The 18,335-nt window shown below is 38.2% G+C and overlaps 1 long non-coding RNA gene across 2 annotated transcripts in view; it reads left to right on the top strand.

The window, feature by feature from the left end:
• The first annotated feature begins 959 nt into the window (after window positions 1-959).
• Window positions 960-18,335, top strand: part of LOC122810239 — a 531,132-nt gene continuing 513,756 nt past the window's right edge. For both annotated transcript variants that reach the window (XR_006366069.1, XR_006366070.1), the window contains exon 1: window positions 960-1,030. This is a non-coding gene — a long non-coding RNA (uncharacterized LOC122810239). The remainder of the gene's footprint in view (window positions 1,031-18,335) is intronic.

The raw sequence follows: 18,335 nt of genomic DNA on the forward strand, positions 1-18,335 counted from the left end.
CTGAGCAAGTCTCAGGATTGTCCTGTTCATTGTAGGCCTGAAGAAACATAGATTCACATTTGCATAGTACAGTTTACTGCTTCATATGATGTACCTTATATGACCTAAAAACTGAAAATGCAGAGAACTTACCTTAAGCAGTACAACAGAAACTTTGATTAAAATTTCATCGAGTGGTGCCCACGCTTATTAAAGTTTTCGTGAGTAGCCATAACATTATGATGAAATTGCAGTATCTATAATAGTATGAAGTGGAATAAATGTTAGCGTTTTAGAACCTCAGAGATTCCTAATCTGCTAAATTTTGATTAAACATATTCATCACAGTGGCTTTACAGTATGAACAAGTATTAGAACTTATTTTTACAAACTGTGTTCACTATTGCACAGGGAATATTAATACAAGAAATTCTTCATGTTTTATTTAGGCTAAAATATATGAATTAGAATCTGCAAACTTAATAGCAAAAAAGTTATTTCCTTCAGTTAAAAAATATCAATGCTTCTACATTTATCTGTAGCTGTGCGTGTCAGTTTCTTCAACACATTTCCCCCAGTGCTAAAAACTGCTGAATGACTAAAATTCAATAAACTGAATATACGACAAATGGTACTTTAGTGTTTTTTTTTCAGATGAGGTCAATCTAGGCCATATCAGTAGCTTTGAGTGACACAGAAATATAAACTTACTTTGAAGATTGGACAGCCACAGATGCAGGCTGGTAAAAATGAGTAGAGAATACATTTGTATTTCACTTTACCTGACCTGACTCTAACTCGTGCTGTTTCATATTTTCCTTACTTACTAGCTTTGCACATAAGCCATGCTCACTTTCCCTCTGGCCCTTTTAAGGCAGTTTTGATGCCATTACAGTATGTACAAATATGAATGTGTGGCGTTACAGCTACGTTCACTAACTTCCTGTTTAACACTGTTGATCTTGTTTGTTTCCATGAGTTTCGTCAAGCTAGGAAGTAAATGGATGGGAATGCCGCCTTGGCTGCAAGCATAAATTCTCTGTCCGTGTTTGTAAGTATTTTAGGTAGTTACTGCTTAGAAACAAATATTATACTGGAAAAACAGTAAACATATAACAGTTCCAGTTTCCTAATATTTTCAGGCAGCAGATATGACAACATCACAAATGTTATACAGTGTAGACATCATTTTGAAGTGTTTCTAAACTGGGGCATAAATGAGGGGGTGTCAGCACATTTTTTTTTCTTTAAGCAAAAAAAAAAAAATCTTCTTTTTGCTGTTAATATAAATGCTAACAGAAATTCAACTGATATGCTACACTAATCATTAGTGTTCTCTGATGTGGGAGCAAATGACCTGAGTTCATTTAAAATAAAGGGAATTCAAAAGTGGAATGCTACCTGCAGTTTTATCTGTGAGGGCATACGGAGCTCATACTACTTTTGCTAGGGGTTCCCATCATACCCTTGTACTTAATATGTTTAGCTCTGAGGTTGTTTCACTTTGGGGACAAAAAGATCACCCTTATTCAAAAGAGTGCAGTTTCACATTTATTAGTAACAACTACCATATACTAACCTGCTATATTTTCGTACTGTACATAAGCAATGTATCATAGCTGGGGCAGCACAATTAATATCATACCTCTCAACTATCCATATTTTCACAGAATGCCTAGATTTTTGCCTCATAATTTTGGTCTGCTCCTCACAAAATGCATGATTTTCTGGCAAATAATCAATGACTGAAATCACTAAATAATGTCAGATATTTGAGTTCAAGACTTCATATTCTTTATAAAAATACACACTAACACAAAACCTATTATTCCAGCAATTTTCAATGTCTATAAGAACTATATTTAAAAATCTGTTCCTATTTTTGGGTTTTTATGTCCCATAATTTTTAGCTTTGTTCAGATTTCTTGTGCTAAGATGTTGAAAGATATGAGTCATATTTTACTCACATGGGAGAAATTTAATTATAAAGCATACACTAAATTCCTAAATATGAATTAAATATGCATATGCCATGGTTCATTGCTATTATACTGTGCATTTTTAACATGAACTGCCTTACCTTTTTAGAATAATGGGAGCAATCCTGTTAATGTGTTTCATTTTATGTTACTCTGCATATTGGTGATTAAAAATGGCATGTGTTACTTTTCTTTATTACTAGCAAACTTGTTGGTATGGGATATTAGGTTTTATACTCCAACTGGAATGCAATGTACACCACTGGCAGGTGAATCTTTGGCACTGTAGAATTTTAATCATCAGTCTGAAATATTTGGTATGACTGAGCCAGGCAGATTGTACCAATGCATAGTTTTCTTCCACCCCCAGGACCTAGAGATGTAGAGCACCAAGTAACTCATCACTGATTTGGGGTTTTCTTAGCTGATGTGTTTAGTCAAATATATTGTCACCAGAGGAGGGATGTGTTTATGCACACTGTAGAAACAGGACTGAGTTTATTGGTTGGTGCAGGCTCTGTTAGTACTTTGGGTTGTGAGGAGTATAGTTATTAGAACTAAATTGTTACTGTGAGATTTGAATTCAGTTCTCTGGATTTGCAGCTAAATGCATCTGATTGATGTTGCAACATGATATCGTGCTCGATATTGCTTTGAAGATCAAGATATAGCTATATAAGGGATACTTTTATTTTATTTATACTTTTGTTTCAGCTTGCCTACAATCTGTCAGCAACATCTAAACTCTCTTAGTATGGCTCGAGGTACAGACAAACTGTACCTGCAGACAATATATTTTTTCTAATGTTTCCAATACTGAGTTGGTTTTCTTCAGGTAATCAAGGTGTACTGCAAAATCAGCTTTTAAGGTAGGACCTTTTTCCAGATGGCATTATAATGGATTATAGAAGCCTTGGTTTTCTCTATCATTTACATTCCTTTTGGTTCTATTCTGTAGGTTTGTGGTACCAGATGGGGGTGCTGCTGCTACCTTTTCTGGTCTGTGCTGCTCCAGAACAGTTTGTATATATGGGGCACAGTTTAGTTAAGCTTGAAGGCACTTTATCAAAATGTAGGGCTTGAGTCATAGATGGCTATATACAGGAGCATACCTTCTACACAGGGCCTGGGTTTTCCTTCATTACTCTGTATGCTTAACATTGTAGACCATATTGTCTAATGCACGGTGTAACAAAAGAGAAACCTTCTCAATGTCACGAGGTAAAAAAAAATGGAAAACATCTCATTGTTATGGCCCAGAACAACAAGTCTCACAAAGACAAAACAGCAAGGTCACACACTTCCTTTAGCTAATTGACTGAATTGTGGAGTTTATTGTTCCAACTTCCCCTCTTTTCCAAGCTTGTGCAAGTTCTGACAAGGTATGATATTGGGAGTATGGATGCTTGTCCCCATATTGGGAGTCAGTGGGGCTTTTTTGATCTTAGGAATGTTGCTGTTTTGAGACTGCAACCTCCTGAAGCTTTTTGACTTCTTAATTTAGATTAAAGACAAGTCAAGCAAACAAAACATGATTAAATTTAGTATTCCCATCACAAAACCAGATTTAATATTCATTCTGAGGGAAAACATTGCGAGACTCCTTTTCTTCTTTTTGTACACTGGAAATGTCAAATTTCCAGACACCATCTAGGTTCTGGCTACATATGTTCATAGGTTCATAGGCGTGTACTAGGCTAATGGCCCTGGAGCCTTTACAAGCCTAGGCCAGGGGATTACCCTGGCATTGTGCCACCCAACCTTAGTTCCCAGTGCCTCTGTCGAGTAGAGCCACTGGAGTGATCCCTGGGGTGAATTTTCTATTTCCCATCCACTCATCAAGATTTCTCTTGAAGAGGGCGAGTGAGGTGCTCTGCTTGACATGTATGGGAAGTCTATTCCATAGCTTGGGCAGTCTCTGGGTTCTGAACCTGCCCCTTCAGCATTTCTGTTGATTGTGGTAATGAGGTTGAGGTATTTGGAGCATGTGGTGTGGAGTGATTGGGATTTCTTTAGATGTAGCATTTCTAACAGAGATGGGTCAGACATGGCTTCGTAAGTCAAGCAGAGATCGTCTCTAAGTAGGTGATATGAGACAGAGAATAGTTGGAGTTTTTTTGAGTCTGTTCATATAGGACAAGTGTTTAAGGCCTATGATCCTCTTTGTGAGGTACTTTTGCTGCCTCTCCAGTTGTTGCAGGTGTCTAATGAGGTACATGCCAAATGGGGCATTGTACTTGATGACTGGCCTAATGAGGGAAAAGTAGAGGGAGACAATGACCTCCTTCTTCCTGGATGCAAAACCCTTAGTAATGAGATGTGTCACATATAATGACTTTCTGACCACAGTGGCAATGTGGTGGTCAAAAGAGAGGTTGCTTTCAACCTGTGTTCCCAGATCTCTTATAACGCCTACTGTGTTCAGTGGACTGCCATCAATGTGGTAATTGATGGGAACTAGGTTTTTCTAAAAGGGGATGACGACACATTTTTTGGCATTGAGCCTAAGGCCATGGTTCTGACACCAGTCGTTGGACTCAGTGAGGCCCTTCTGTAGGATGTCAACATCACTTGGGGAGTAAATAATAGCTCCCAACTTGCAATCATCTGTGAACTTTGTCAGCCAGAGTCCCTTTGTTTTGACCTGGACTTCAGAGAAGTAGATACCAAACAGGAGAGGACTCAGGACCAAACCCTGTGGGACTCTACTCATGACTGGTCAGCAGTCTGGGTTCTATCTGTGAGCCAGTTTGCAATCCACCTAGTGATATAGGGGTTAAGGGTCTATATTATAACATCGAAGTCTTAAAACTTCGAATGTTATAATATTGACCCCTATTTTGCGAACGCTTGAAATAGCAAAGCTGCAGAACACTGAATATTTTCCTAGGGAAAGTATTCAGTGGACTGTTTCTGCGGTTTCACTATTTCCTAGACTGTGGTGTGAAGGTGATGGACCAGGTTAAGGTAAGTGTGCGAATGGACCGAGGTAAGGTGAGTGTGTGATAGTTAGGGACCTTAGGGATAGGGAGTGAGTACGGTGAGTGTGCGATAGTTAGGGACCTTAGGGTTAGGGAGAGGGTAAGGTGAGTGCGCGATAGTTAGGGACCTTAGGGTTAGAGAGCGGGTAAGGTGAGTATGCATTAGTTAGGGACCTTAGGGTTAGGGTTGGGTTAAGGTAAGTGGATAGCTAGTAGTGTATGTATGGTTTAGTGTAGGGTTCTGTGAAGTGTGTTTGTGTGGATTATGCATTTTGGTGTGCTTATGCTGTGTGTGTGTGTGTATTCTCAGAACAGCAAATTTTTTCCCTTGGAAAAACTTCGCTGTTCTGAGCATTCAAATATATCACATTTTGAGATTCCAAGGTCAAGCTTATGGTGTTCGACATTTTGGAATTTCGATAATGTGATATAGACCCAGGGGTTGATGCCTAGCATAGTGAGTTTTTCTACGATTCCTGAGTGCGGAATGGTATCAAAGGCCTTGGTCAGATCAAGGTAGGCTGTATGAACCACCTTGCCTTCATCCACAGCTCTGGTGATGGACTCAAAGAAGTCGACCAAATTGAGCAGGAATGATCTACCCTTCACAAAACCAAACTGATTGGAATCCAGAGTTTGGATATTCCCTATATCCTTGTTTATTAGGTCCATGATGATGTGTTCCATAGCTTTGCATATCAGACTCATCAGGCTAATGGGGTGATAGTTCCCAGGGTCTTTAGTCACTCCTCCTTTGTGGAGAGGGATGACTGTAGCAGTGCGCCATTTGGTAGGGACAAAGCCTGAGGTGAGGCTGTGATTGAACAGAGCACACAAGTGAGGTGCCAGTTCACTCTGTAATTCATGTACAACACAGCCAGGGATATTGTCAGGTCACATAGAAGCTGTATGCGTGGCCTTGGACAGTGTTGTTTTAACCTGTGCAGCAGTAATACTGGGTGCCTGTCAATCTACTGATATTGTGATTGGTCCTTTGGGGGGGTAAAGTTGGCACTGAATCTGTTGGCCAGTATATTAGCAATATATTTTGGCTCGGTATAGGAGGCACCATTGTGCAGTAGCTCAGAGCAAATCTGGGTAATGCTATTGAGACTCTTTATATAACTATAGAAGGCTTTGTGGTTGTCTTTACTATCTGCTGCAATTCTGTTTGCATAGCTAGCTTTAGAGGATTTGATGAGGGATCTCAACTTTTTGTTGAGACTGATAAGGGAGTTTTTCCAGTCTTAGGACTTCACCTTATTCCGCATCACTTTCCTTCTTCTGTTGTAGAGTTTGTTTATGGTAGCGGACCACCAGATTGGCTTCCTTTTTTTTGGAGGACAGCATCTTGGTTCTATTGAGTATGACGAGATGAATGCATTTGTGTACATGTTCGTACAGTGCATTGGTGTATGATTCTGCGGTCATGCATCTATTCTCCATTTGCATGGGTGCCGTGAAGTTAGCCAACTCTGTTTTTAGGAGCCCAAAGTTAGCTTTGGAGAAGTTGTTCATGGTGGTTACCTTTGTGGGTGGGAGGGATGTGGATTTCCAAGGTGATTGCTTTGTGGTCAGATCTAACCAGGGAGGACTTGACTATTGGTGTAGGGCAATGATCGCCCATGTTAGTAATGACCAGGTCAAGGATGGTGCTACCTCTAGTGGCGGTAAGAATGAGCTGGTCCAGGGCATTGGAATTAATGAATTCAAGGAAATGTTGGGCAAGTGTATTGGTACATGAATAGTTTTCTCAGTTAATGGAGGGGTAGTTGAAGTCACCCAATATGAGTGTGTTAGGTTGGACCCTAATATTCTCCAGGGTGCTTAGGAACATGGAGTATGAGTCTTGAGACATGGTTGGGGACCTATAGCAGACTATGACCTGAATCGCCATCTTACCCAATGTTAGCTGCACCTGAAGTATCTCAGATACATTATGTTGGGCTACCAGTCTGGAGGTGTGCACCTCCTTTATGAATATGGAAACACCACTGCCTTTGGAGCTTTGGTCCAAGTTCTGGGGCCGAAAGATTTTGAATGAGTTACAGCCTGGAAGTGCAGGGATGATTTCTGCTGCCTTGAACCAGGTCTCTGTTACAGCAAAAATGTTGATGTTCTCCATTTTAAGGAGTGCTTCTAGCGAGTACATTTTGAGATTAAGACTTCTAGTGTTGAGCAGCATGACCCTCAGATTGCATTTGCACATCTTTTGTGCCTCCTCTAGTAGACATTCAAAGACAAGCTAAATGATTTTTTTTTATTTTGTAGATGTAAATGCTGTTTGTTTGAATCAATGTGACCTTTTTAATCTGACACATATCGCTGATTACAGAATACTGAAGTGTACTTTTTAGTACTCTAAAACCTATTGTTGATTAACATTTCATTTAGTCCCTAATTTTTCTTGAAAGCATTATTGTATTTTAATGCTGTAGTAACATAAAACTTCTGTGCCAGTGGAATTTTTTAATAGCCTCCTGTACATGTTGCTTGTATAGGTTTTGAATGGTAGACAAAACTATAACATAGTAATCTCTATTTACTCTCCCTGTACTGCATTTTGCATGTCGTAGTCTGTCATTACTACACATAATAAAAAATATATTGGCTATTATAAAGGCTAAGGTGTTTGTCTTACAAACACAAGGTGCAGGGCTTGACTCTCACAAGGGATAATTGGCTAGGTTTAAAATGGCTCGCAAGGGCAGTTAGCTTAGTAGTAAACTATGAACCTATGAACCTATAATATATAATACATTTTTCTGCTGTTATAACATTTGTAAAACCTCAGAACTGCCCCTAACAGCATTTCTTCTCATATAAAAAGTAGGGTTATATTGCTATCAGACAAGGAATTGAATATATATACAAACAGTAAAGAAAAAATTAAATGATATACTTCCTTCCCTAAGTGAACATTTGCAGCAAGCCATTAGCCTCCACAATATTCACCTGATATTGTTAATTCTTTTATGACTGATCTGGACGGTACTACTTATGAACTCCCTGTGGCTACATCCCCAAGTTGTTTGGCTGTCATGATTATTTCATTTGTGAGAGGCAGCCTAGGGGCCCTTTGCAAATGGAATAATCTTAGGCTTTGAATGGGACTTGTGACATTAAGATGGTAGTCATGATCCTGGACAGCTGGAAAATAATGCCGTTGTTTTTATTTTCTTGTTGTATGCAGTGCTTTGCAAGAAAGTAGAGCTCAAGTATTCTCTTTGTATATGGCTCAGTAATGAATCAAGTTAAAACAAAATATTCTGAGGTTGCAAGATAGCCTGTTTTTTTTGGTCTCATTGTAATTGTGCATTTCTGTACCGGGTAAGATGGTGTTAGATTCTTTTAAATGGATTGTACTGTTTGAATTGAAAGTCTGAGGGTCAGGATGTGAATTCATTAACTGTGGATAACTTTCAATGTTCCTCAGAAGATGTGAAGAAACCCCACAGTAACTGCTGATACGACAAACCAATTTTGTATTGCAGAAATCTAACTATGGGCCACAGTTTAACATATAATATTTTACAGAAAATAAAATAGTTCAAGGGACAGTACACTCAAAAAATGAACATAGTATTTTTATTATATTTTACTGTGTTTTCTTTGCTTTTACAGAGCAAGACTTGAAAGGACTAAATTAGTTTCCTGTTTGGAGTCAATAAAACCTTTGACAAAGCACCCACAAAACTTTCTGTTATAAGCTGGGTGTGTGACTAACTAGAGTTCTAACATATCATAGATAAAAGCTACTTAAGTATGCTTAACAGGGTACTAGAACAGTAAAGGATTGTAGAACAGCACTTTTCAGGGTGACATTCCTGATATTATCATGTTGCCTTGTGTACAGCACCTCTCTGGACAGAGAAAAAAGACAGGTCATCTCATGGAAGGGCTTTGATATACTTCATGGACCTTCTCCCAGACAGCGATAAATAGGGTCATAGTTGCAGACCAGAAAATGATAAAAGAGGAAACAACTGGATAATAGCTGGAGGGAGAAAAAAGTAGTAGGACAGTCATATCCTTTCAGAAATACCTCTGCAGATGTTACACGCTGGCCTGGGATAGTTCAGTCCTATGAAAAGATTACCAGTAGTGTCTTTGGAGGACAGTGAGGACCACTTTGAAGTAACAGTAATTTTTAGGAGAATGAAGCATTTCTACACTGATTGCTCTGTAATTTTATTTATTATATGCTGGTATCCAAGCTTGTTGCTATGAGCAAATCCAATTGTAGAAGGGGTCTGAAAAACAAATGCTCCAGTGGCGATTTTGCATACAGTTTATATGCATATAATACACAATATAGCACAGGCATTGGAAATGACAGACTAAGAAACAGAACACAAATTACTAAGCTTGGAGAGAGTAAGAATATTAATTGTGTGGGGCAGGAAAAGGGTCCTTGTGGAATGGGAAGAGCACACATTTGGCATTCCTTTCAAATCCTTTGCTCAGAAATTCTGGACAAAGCAAAAATAATGTGGGGGTGTGGGGAGTGGAGACACAGGAACAAAATCAAGGGCAATTTCTAAATATTATTTGCTTTTGAATTCACATATACAATATGGAATATGAAACTACTGTCTGACATTATTGACTGAATCTAGTCCTCAGTGATTAAACAGAAAATGAAATATATGAGAGAAAGGGAAAAAATATGAGCCAAAATTTGGAGTGTTCTGTAAAAAAGTGGGTAATTGAGAGGTCAGCCAATGGGCCATGCTGTCTAGCTGAAAACAACTCTTTCTATAAACTGACCTATGTGGCATTGGTAACTGGAGATAGCTCAGTTTATTTCCTAAAGTCATCCACCATTGTTTTACGAAGGGTAAATTTGATAACTAGAGACAGACAGAGATGGATGTATGCCAAGTGTCAAGCCATATGCCATTTCAGGAAAGGAAGTGAGGAGGACATAAATAAATTTGTAGCTTATTTAAACCAGGCCACAGAGTTTTTTAGATTTACACATAATTGGAATGCAACATCGATTAACTTCCTAGACATCAACATCTTTAAACAGGAGGGAAAACTAACAAGCAACATTTATAGGAAACCTAGTTTCTCTAATTCTATGCTGCATTTTTCGAGTTGCCACCCCTACCACCAAAGAAAGGGACTTATTAAGGGGCAAATGGTGAGACTCTCTAGGTTGGTGAGTTCTGATACGATTTTTAAGAAGGAGATGTACGTCCTCATCGGATTATTTCTTGACAGAGGATACCCCTTGAAATTATTATTGAGAACGAAGAAAGAAATTTATAGGAAAAGAAGGACAATGTATATACCTATACTCAATTGTGGGGAACTGTGACAACTAATCAAGGTACAAATTGGGAGACATAGAAAAGGATAGAGAGAGTCTCACCTTTGTGTTATATTATAATGAAATGGCTAAAGACTTCTGTGAGAGTGTAAGGTTGAATTGGAACTATTGCTTCACTGAACAAATGAGGCTAATTTTGGGAACAACCCCAAAATTGTGTTCTGTAGGGGAAGAATATTAAAACATACTTGAGAGGGAAAACAAAGGATACATTAAATCTAGGATGACTAAATGTGGAACTGTAATGTGTGTAGATTTATAGCAGAAGGTGGTTATACATGTGAGGGTTACCACCTTGGCATGCCCTGGTGTTTGTAATTGCAACACCAAGTGTTGCGATATTTGGCATCCTGTGTGTCATGAGGCTTATTATATTGGTATGACAACACGTAAACTACGGAGAGAATAGGTGAGCATGTTAGAAGTATTAAGAACAAAGATGAGCATAATGCTCTCTATTTACACAGTAGGTTTTGTAATAACTTTAAAAAGTTTTTGTTTTTTATTATAGACAGGGTTATGCCATCATCAATAGGAGATATGAATAATAGGGTGGCGGTATTGGAAACAGAGTGGCAAATAAGACTCAATGCCACCAAATACCCCGGCCTTAATGACCATATTTCCTTAAAACCCCACCTAAAATGGAGGGCTGCAATAATATAATGCAACACAGTAGAATTAAAATGTTCCTTAATTATTGAATAGGGACACGAAGATGAAAAAAGTATGAGGAAGGTTATATATATTTTTTTGGTATACATTTGGTTGTAATAATAGTTTTATTTCATTTTTTCATACACACACACAAATAATTGTTTACAAATGGATACATCAATCCTAGTAAAAATCTAGTTAAATACACAAGTGAATACAACATATGAGAAGCTATTGGTTTAACTTAATATTCTATTAGAATTTATTTGTAATTATATATATATACATTTATTACATAACCATTAAATTGATTGTACACACAACATGGATAATTGGTATGAATAAAAAATAAAAAATATAAGATATTTTATACATATATATATATATCTTTTTAAAAAATGATGAGCTAGGTTAAAATTGTTTAATTAAGTGATTAATTGGTTGATTGGGGATGTAAGGTTTGTATTTAATGTGGAAGGAAGTGTGTAAGAACAGACTCTGAGGATACCAGTTTACTGGTGAAAGCGCTAAGTCTGTATCTTGTGGCAATAAAGGATTTCTTTTCGTATTTGCTGCAACTGTTTTTCTTCCATTGCTGTGGTGGATAATTGTTTGTTCGTTATTTCCTAAAGTCATCCACCATTGTTTTACGAAGGGTAAATTTGATAACTAGAGACAGACAGAGATGGATGTATGCCAAGTGTCAAGCCATATGCCATTTCAGGAGGAAGAAAAAGGAAGTACCCAGGATTACAGGATCAGCTACTCAGGGTAGAACATTTGAGATTACTTTTATTTAAAGATAAGTGACCTAGGGGAAGGGGATCAACAGCATAAGTTAGTAGCAGTTTGAAGAACTGGAATTATTGTTTGTGTGTGTGTGGTTTTAAAATTATGTGGTACTTTGACAAAATATAAGTAGTTAGTGACTCTAGCTCCACTGATGGCAATTTGAAACAATAGAAGGCACATGTTTAATGGACAGAAAAGGACAATGTATAACACACATGCAGATAATATAAAAAGGAGGCACATTTACTTAAAAAAGAAAGTAATAGGTACAATAAATTATAATCTTAAGCAAAACTGATCAAATGGTATTGCTGGAAGAATAATAATTTGATGTTGTGATAATAAATGAAACATGGTACACAGAGAACAAGGACTATAATACAAACATATAAGGTACACATGTTGCATTTGAGGAAGAGTGGATAATAATATGACACTGCCAGCCCAGCTATCTGGAATTTTGTAAATAATCATATGTCATTTGTAAATAGTAATATGATTCATATGCTTGTCTTACAAATGTAAGAGAACTGTATGTTATGTACTGGGGTTCAAGAATGTAACCACAGTGTACCTTACTGGAAAAGAACAGAAATATGTATAAACTATATACCTGTGCAAATGTACAGTATTATATACCTGTGCAAATGTACAGTATGTTTTAATAGCAGAAGCTGGAACATACAGAGTAACTTGCAAAACTTCAAGAAAATAAGTTGAAAAGTAAAGTGTTTTATGATTGTGTTATCTCAGTTTCAGTACAGCAAGTAGACACGTGTCTAGAGCTAGAAGTTTTCCTGTTGTCTTGAAACAGAAATAATTACTAGGTTTCAAATGTAAACATGTTTAATTGTTTTATGAGTTCTAGTTCTGAGCAAACATCTGAGAGATATGTATTTTTTCACAGAGAAATGCTAAATTTTAAGTTTCTGTTAGCCTGAGAACTGAAGGCAGTTGACAGAGTGATGTCATTCAGGCTAACCCAACAGTAATTTTTTTATATTAATTTGGGAACTCTCTCAGAGACTGTGCATTTTGTATCTTGTCTTGGACCTAGAAGCATCCATCATCAGCACTTCTGCATTTGCCTTGCTCTGTAAGTAAGTCTAGGATACAGTAATTTCTTTTAGATACAGTTAGGAATGTAGTAAAGATTAGTTTAGATGTTTTCTGTATTTATCTGAGACTGTCCTGCAATGTTATTTTAAAATATTTAATGTGATTCTGAACTCGGTGGTTACTGTGTTGATTGAGTATTATCTTGTTCTTGTATCACTTATTATTAAATATATTTAAAGCTATCTTTTTGGCTGATGTTGTGAGACATATTTAAGCTATTAGAGTATGTGCATATGTATTTGGTGACACTGTACAGGCCTTCTAAGTAGCCTTGATCTTGGTCACACTTACAATTTGGATAATAGCAACATTACTGTCAAAGGAAAAAACTTCAAAGACCAATACATGTAAGGTTCAGTTAAGGCACATTTAATAACTTGCTGCAAGGAGACAAAAACATGCAAATACAAGGATTTGTCTAACTACTAACAGGAAGTATGCTTATTCTTATACTGTTTTACAAGGCATGGCCTTCTAGGGCTGACGTAATCAAACACAACTTTTATCATTGTTCTACAGCAGATGTTACTCAGATTTTCTGCTGACATGACTAGATTTGTGAGAAACTTTTGAGAAAAACAACCTGGCCTTGGGTGGGCACTAATCCGTTTACAGGCTTCTATTGTACAGTGTTACATTTCAAGGTACTCTTCTAACTCAGATACAAGCAAATGCTGATTGCAGTTCATATTTTCAAGCAGGCTTTGTCCTAATTATCTGTAGCTTTTACAGCTGTGTATTTTCTCACAGCACAAGCGGAACTCCTTGTCTAAGTTTCATACAAGTAGTATTGTTCTATTTATTATTTTCCTAACATAAGTAGGAATCATCTGCTTCTCAGTAAATTTCCAAGGCACAAGCAAGATTTTAGCTAATAATACAAGGTCAGAAAGCATCTGCAGTTTGTACAGATTTATGCAGTATGAAATAGAATAAATGTGTTAACCCTTTTCAAGCTCTAAATACACTAAGCATATTACTAATACACACATTAATACATATTTTTCTGACATCCCCCCCCTATTAATACTTTTATTCTACTTTCAAAATAAGCATAACCAGTTTGTTTTCTTATCCTAACCTTTTCCACTCAGGATTTGCAGTTAAGAGAGTCATTCAATTTAAACTTATGAAAGCATTTTCAATCTTTTAACAGCTCTTCAAACTCAGTACTTTGATATAAGATTTCAGAAACTGACATGTCTATAAAATCTTTAATCAGTCTTTTCATGCAGGGGATACCACAACAAACACATACTCCCAGTAGGAGCATTCCTACACAAATGGCAATCAGGATGTTCATTAGGATTGTACCCCACCCCCCAAACCATTTCTAGAAAAAGTCTGTCAGTGGGTTTGGGCCTGGTATGGTCATGGCCGACACTTGCTGAATTACCTCAAGATGATTGTCTATCTCGTGTTTATGGTCAGGAATATATGAACAGCATTCTTCTTGGATTAAAGCGCAAGTACCACCTCTCGCCACTAGGGTGAAGTCGAGAGCCATGCGGTTTTGAAGCACTACAGTTCTCATAGCATTCAGTTCATCAGTCACCAATTCGAGAGCAGAAAAAGTTGCATTACTCATTACTTCGAGAAGTTTCGACAGTTTTCTCAGCTCCCAGATCGATTTTACTGCTCCATATGCTGGTGATATGCCTGCCCACGATATAACGCTATCACTCAAGTCCATATGTGTCAGTCCTTTGCCTATAGAATGATGGTCTTTCCAACGCGCATCGATTTGTCCCACTGGATTTACAGGTTTCTTGATGACCTCTCGGACATTTCAAATTTTTCCTCGAGGCAAAACTGCAGTGTGTCGTATGGCCGGAACCAGGTAACCCAAAAACAACTGCCAGACCAATTCTCAGGTAACCATTTGTATGCCTTTCTGCCACACATAAAATAACAATCCTCTACTTTAGTAGTAACCTTGCTATGAATATACACTCGCCCTGCATGAAACATTTTTCTATCAATTGTAGACAGTTGTTTATAAAGAACAGAATTATGTTTTACTTCATCAATTGTTTTGTGCATCAATCCAAGAAATGAATCATAGTTTGTATTACAATAAAGATCTACATTGTTACATTTAGTGTAACATTTATAAGGAACAGTCACATTGCAATTGCTCCAACCCACCTGAACAGTATCATTGTTGTAAAAACACACAGTTCCCTTTTGTGGAACAGACAAGTGCAATGCTATTTTATCTTGTGATGTAATGGTTGAGGTATCATAAATCAAGTTCTCCCAGGTCTCATTGACCCCTAAGGGGACTGTAGTCATTAATAACCCCCCGTATGCTGTCGGCAAAGCTGTGCAAATCCACCAATTCAAAACATTGAAAGTCTCAGCATACACATATTTAATTGCCTGGTAAGTGTTAAAGTTTGGATGCCAGTCTATGAGTAACGCTTCACGTTTATTCAGTTCAGTCTGTGTGGCTGGGAAAAGGAAAGGCCACAACAAAAAGATTATTGTCACTAGTACAGTTAACAGGATGATTATGCAATACTTCCAAGGAAAGGGTTGTTCTGCATTCCTGTTTCTTCTGGACTCTATCATTTTTACTCTTGGCATGTGACAAGATTTTTGTCCATTTCAAAGTTTTTGACTAATTTACAGTGCGTCAGCTGGATCCAGGAGGCGCACTCCACAATTTTGACTGCAGTGGGTGTCGATAGAAGCACTTGATATGGACCTTCCCACTTTGGTGACGCCCAGTTCTTTTTCTTTACTGTCTTCACCCAGATCCAGGCACCAGGGGGCACTGCCACTTCTGACGGTCTGGTTCGTTCTTTATCTGAAACAGAATTTGACTGCAACAAATGTTTAGAATTTAACAGGTTTTGCATAAACTCAGCTAATGTACTGTCAGCTTCCTAGTCTGCGGGCATGAGAGATTTCCACTGAGGTATATAATAAGCCCTTCCAAATAATTTTTCAAAAGGAGTCAATCCTTTTGCATTCAGAACAGTTCTCATGCTCAACAGTGCCAGGGGCAGACAGTACACCCAATTTCTCAGTGTTTCTACTATTAACTTCCTTAGCTTACTTTTTAAAATCCCATTATGCCTCTCTACTAGCCCTGCAGATTGTGGGTGATACGCACAATGATTTTTTAAAGAAATACCAAAATGTCTACTTAACTGTTGTATGGTCTGGTTTACGAAGTGTGTGCCGTTGTCACTGTAGATCCTTTCCAGAATGCCGAATCTAGGGATGATTTCTTTAACAAGAACTTTGGCCACAGTTGCAGCATCTGGATTTTTAGTCGGAAAGGCTTCCACCCATCTGGAAAACATATCTACACTGACAAGACAATACTTCTTATTTTCACATTTATTCAATTCTATGAAATCCATACAGATAGTGTGAAACGGATACGGTGGGGTAGGGAAACTCCCTTGCTTGGGCTTTAATGCCCCTTGTGCATGATGTTTATTACAAACATGGCATACCGAGCAGAATTTTTTAGAGTAGTTTGAGAATCCATATGTCGTGAACACTTGGTTCACCAGCTGTACCATCCCCCCTGTTGAGATATGGCACTGCCCATGGCTCAACAAAGCTGCATATCTAAACAAATTAGATGGCAATATCGGTTTCCCTTCTTTAGAGATGTACAGTCCCTTTTCGAGATTTGCTCCTCGTTTTACCCATCTTTGTTTTTCAGCTTGCGTAGTAAGTGTCTGCATTGTCTTTAACATTTCTAAGTCTAAAATCTCAGAGGGTTGTAATTCCTCATTCAAAAGAAATGCTTCTGAAGCTGCCTGCTTTGCAGCTGTATCAGCTCTCGCATTACCTTTTGAAATCCTGTCCTGTTGCTTGGTATAAGCTGTGCATTTACAAATAGCTACTTTCTGAGGTAACTGAATAGATTCTAAAAGATCTAAAATAAACTGTGCATGATTGATTGGTTTGCCAGTAGATGTTATCATTCCTCGATTTTTCAACTGTTGCGCAAAAACATGTACAGTAAAAAAAGCATACTGGCTGTCATTAAAAATGTTCACACATTTACCCTTTGCTAAGGTACATGCCCGTGTCAAGGCAATCAATTCTGCTGCCTGTGCAGATAAATTATGTGGTAAAAATTTCATTTCTATAATGTTAGTATCAGAAACTACTGCATATCCTACTAGGTTCTGTCCTGCAGGACCCCTTTTGCACGAGCCATCCACGTAGTATGTCACCTCGGCATCATCCAAGGGGACATCCGTGAGATCTTTTCCAGGCAGTGTCTTTTGCTCAATTACCTGCAGGCAGCTGTGTGGTGTGCCATCTGCAGGGGTTGGGAGCAAGGTAGAAGGGTTCAAAGTCGTACATCGCTCAATTGTCATATGAGGTTGGCTCAACAATATAGTCATACAGGAAAGATGCCTAGCAGGGGAAAGATATGCTACCTTCTCTTGCAGTAAAATAATCGCGACTGCATGAGGCACTCTCAATGTGAGAGGGTGGAACAAAACTACTGAGGCCGAAGCCTGTACTGCCATTGCAGCTGCAACTACTGCTTGTACACAGTGAGGTAAAGACCGTGCCACTGGGTCCAGTTGTGATGAATAATAAGCAATAGGGCATTGCTTGCCCCCATGCTGCTGTGTTAACACTGATGTCATATAACCTTGCTTACAATCTACAGTTTGGAAAAAACGTTTATGATAGTCTGGTAATCCCAAAACTAATGAGGACGCTATTAACTGTTTCAGTTTGCAGAAAGCAAATTCTGCTTCTGGTGTCCATTGCAACAAATCCTGTGCTGCCATAGGCTTCTTATAAATCAGGTTAGTCATCGGTGCAGATTCCAAGGCATAGTTTGGAATCCAGCTCCAACAAAAATTAGTCGTACCCAGGAAGGACATAATTTCCTTCTTGGTAGTGGGTTTTGGTGCTTGCAAAATTGCTACTTTTCTGTCCTCATCTAATGTCCTACCCTCCTTGGATATTACATATCCTAGGTATTTAACTTGTTTTTTCCAAAGCTGCAGTTTATTTTTGTTTACTTTATGTCCTTCAGTGGCTAAAAATTGTAATAGCGCTATGGTATTTTCTTTACAATCTTGCTGGGTGGGGGCCGCCAGCAGGATATCATCAACATAAAGCAAAATCTGACTACCTCTTGGTGGGGTAAATCCCACCAAGTTGCTTTCCATTTCTTGTGAGAATATTGTTGGACTTTCACAATACCCCTGTGGTAGTCGCGTATACGTATACCTTTTCCCCTGAAATGTGAATGCAAATCAATACTGGCTGTCCGGGTGTATCGGTATTGAAAAGAACGCATTGCTGATATCTACCACAGAAAAATATTTCTGTTGAGGTTTTAAATCATTCAACAGGGTATGTGGGTCTGGCACCGTGGGTGCCCTTGGTATTACTGCATCATTTACAGCTTGTAAATCTTGGACCATACACCACTCTCCATTCGCTTTCTTAACAGGAAATAAGGGTGTGTTACATGGTGAATCAGGAGATTCC

This window comes from Protopterus annectens, chromosome 1.part1 (genome assembly GCF_019279795.1).
Source record: "Protopterus annectens isolate FY-2018-M chromosome 1.part1, PAN1.0, whole genome shotgun sequence".
NCBI classification, from domain to species: Eukaryota; Metazoa; Chordata; order Ceratodontiformes; family Protopteridae; genus Protopterus; species Protopterus annectens.